At 37.5% G+C, this 3,457-nt stretch overlaps 1 long non-coding RNA gene across 1 annotated transcript; it reads right to left on the bottom strand.

Annotated features, from left to right (window-relative positions):
- Nucleotides 1-203: 203 nt before the first annotated feature.
- LOC111220326 lies at nucleotides 204-2,508 on the bottom strand. Its single transcript, XR_002665053.1, has 3 exons — nucleotides 2,385-2,508; nucleotides 995-1,280; nucleotides 204-641 (listed from the first exon to the last, which is right to left on the bottom strand). It is a non-coding gene; the product is annotated as an uncharacterized LOC111220326 (long non-coding RNA).
- Nucleotides 2,509-3,457: the final 949 nt, after the last annotated feature.

Genomic DNA, 3,457 nt, shown 5'->3' with positions numbered 1-3,457 from the left:
CTTGTCAAAGCATTTTAATTAATCACAAGTCTCTATTATTAGAGGCATTGAACTGAATACACCTTTTGTCCTTGTTACTGAGTCGTCACTGAAAGCTTTGTTTAAAGTTTTCCATGACTTCAGATGAGTCCTACTTTTTCTGGTCATTTTAAGAGAGGGTGGGGTTACACCGGAAGTATTCTTTCACACACACTCAAGTCCACATAGTTTTTATTATTATCATGATGTAACACTTATTTTACATTACTTAAAACCTCTCAACTATAAATATACAACATCCAAATACTGTGTCATTTTGATCAATCAGAAGCAATCAGTCTCATAAACCTTCAAAGTATCCAAACAAACCTCTTACAAAGACGTACTGATTAAAGTCACATTCATTCTTGCATTCAGTACTACTAATGTGTAACTGTTCTTTTTTTTAATAATGAATATTCCCTTTCTAGTTGGTTTTATGGAAACAGTTGAATATAGTTCATGTTAAATAACTTGTGGATAGCGAGCTTACAAAACTCAAAGTGAGTATTTTTCATCTCAGATTAGAAGAGAGTCACACAGCATGGCTCACACAGCGTGCTGGAGGACACTGAGAATCAACGAAGCTGTGAAAAGTTGGTCCTGATGTCCAAGGTTAGGTTCTGAAATTTAGAAAATAATCATCATAAAATAATCATGAAAGTAATGAAAAAGATAGATTAACACTTGAAAAATACTGATACTACTTCAACTATTTGTCCATTTGAATTGCTTTTTATAAGGCTGATTCCAATTGAAAAATATTAACTCCACTATGGCAGAATTGAAATTGCAGTGCATATACACATAAAAAAAAAAAAAGAACACTAAATTTCAGGCTTATACATTAGTGTTTGCACAGATTGATACACTTCTAAGCAGGAAATTATTTTCCCTTCTGTCTGCCATCAGAACAGCCAGTGATCATAGCCAAACAGGTGTAAGGTGCTTTGCTGCTTCTTTGCTTGAGACTTACAGACAAACATGCGGATGCACATGCCGCACCAGGCGACGACACTGGAGATCTGGAGCGCCCTGCCGCACTCCGGGCTCATGAGACAGTCCCTCGTCCGCAAGCAGCACTTGGGACAGCTGCTCTCCGAGCTTTTACTCTCTGTCTCGCTGTATCTCTGGGGCTGAGTTTGCCGTGTGTCGTGGTGCTTTTCGTCCCACTCCTCACTCTCACCTCTACCCATGTTTTTTTTTTTGTTTTTTTTTTGTTTTAGTATGAGTGCAGTAGTTTGAGGACAGATGGATTGGATCTGTGAAGAAAATGGCAAGAATGTAATAGTGTGTTTGTATGTATATATGTGTGTGTGTGTGTGTGTGTGTGTGTGTGTGTGTACCACAGTTTCACTACAGCTGAATTTTCACAGGGAATAATATGAGCTGCAGTTTGTGCCCACGCTCTCAGGCTCCCACAATACAGGCTTTGTTTACAATAACAATGTCATTATGTCCAATGTCATAATGCTGTGATTTTGTTTTGTTTGGTGAGACTTGGCAGCCCTCGCTATATCAGTGAATGCTGTGATTCAACCTTTGTTCGTTGCACTTACTAGGGTGTGTTTTGTTATCACATCTATCTTACTTTGGTTTTAGGAATGTTTGCAGCTACCCAGGTAACATTCCTGCCTCAAACACTTCCTTAAAAACACATAGGTCCTTTTTTTTTTTTTTTTTTTTTTTTTTAATTATTTTTTTTAAAATAATCTTAACAAACATACAGCAACACACAAATTTAGCAATTTAGCACCATGTAAATGAATCACTTCTATCAGAGAGGACACTGCAGCCTTGAGTCAGTCTATTCAGATTTAGTTTGCCTATCTAGGTCTATTTATTAGTCCTTTTAAACAACAGAACTCTTCAATTTCAGTAAAGATAAAATCATTTTCCACAATTGTGAATCATTAACACTGCGGCCCAAACTTGAGTCCCTTTATGAAGACTTTATTGAGTGAAGTCACATTGATTTGACAGATTAACAATTCTTCCACACTGATGATCATTTCTCCTGCCAGGAGCTGAGCCCCCCCCCCCTTCCTCTGTTTTAACTGTCAGATACAATTGCTCCCCACAGACATTATCAGATATTAAGTGATAACCCTGATGGTGATATAACATCTTATCTGTGCCATCCGGTGGCTCCCCATTTATTACCACTGACAGTAAATTAGATTGTTGGCATCTGGGGGGTATACTGGCATTCTGAGTGCACCTTTCCATCTCATTCTGCTTTCAAAACTCCATTGGTTTTCAATCATAAGTAATGAAATTCCATCACCCTCCTCTGCTATGAAAGTATCTTGGAAAGGAAGTGAGAGAAGGCCATTAAGAGTAGAGAAAACGAGTAATGGTCTTACCCTTTGCTTTCAGGAGTTGCTCCTTTGTCAGTTTGTATCTCCTCTCCTTTTTTTTGTAGAGTTCAGTAAACACACACCTTTGCACCTCCTCACGCGCTGTTATGGGTGGTGTTGTCTGTGTTAAATGTCCCGGCTCACATGAACAGAGCGGGTGTGACTTCAGGTTTTACAGGTTTGACCAAGAGGACCGCCCATGATGTGAATGGTTTCACTTACAAGAAACAACCCATGTAATTTTGTGCTGAGTCTTAAAGGTGCAATCAGTTACCTGGGAGTAAACAAGAGGCTCAACCTGCCAATAACATTCGATAAATGCTAAACTCCAGTCACTCCCAAAAAACAGACAGATAGTTTACTGTAATACATGGAACAGAGAGAAACTCAAGCTACGTCAATAATGATGCTGTTTAATGGTTTTTTTTACGTTGGGAAACACATACATTTCTAATTATGGTAAATTGTGAAACTATTAAAACTATTATTATTCATAAATACATCAAAATCTTCAAATGTTAAAGTGATTATACTTCAAAAATGGCCAATAGATAGATAGATAGATAGATAGATAGACTTTCATTCTGTGGAATCGCAGCATTTCATTTGCATAATCTCTCCAATTAATTCATCTCCACACAGTAATAATGTCTTTTAATAGCCAATAACTAATACATTTCATCTCAGCTGCGTGTGACAGAATATATTGCACAAATGTGTTTCTCAGTGCTGCTGTGGAAATGCAATCAAGTTTTAATAAATAATTACACAGAATAATTAATAGATTAGACAGCACATTTCATTACATCATGAACAATGATGAATCGGGAAAAGCAATTTAGGGTAGCAATTAAAGCACAAACAATTTGAATATATTCAAAGAATTGCATTCAATTAACAAACGGAATTACTTACCGAGCCATTCATCATGAGTGTAAAATGCACAGTAATTCATTAATTTTGTCTAAACAGTACATTTGAAATGGTGAACAGGAAGAGAGGGAAACAGAGGAGTGTGTGTGTGTGTGTGTGTGCGTGTGTGCGTGCATGTGTGTGTGCGTGTGTGTGCGTGTGTGCGC

This window comes from Seriola dumerili, unplaced genomic scaffold (genome assembly GCF_002260705.1).
Source record: "Seriola dumerili isolate Sdu_G_001 unplaced genomic scaffold, Sdu_1.0 BDQW01000068.1, whole genome shotgun sequence".
In the NCBI taxonomy this organism is placed as follows: Eukaryota; Metazoa; Chordata; class Actinopteri; order Carangiformes; family Carangidae; genus Seriola; species Seriola dumerili.
Note: the sequence above shows the minus strand (reverse complement) of the source record. Positions and strands in the feature narration are given on the sequence as shown.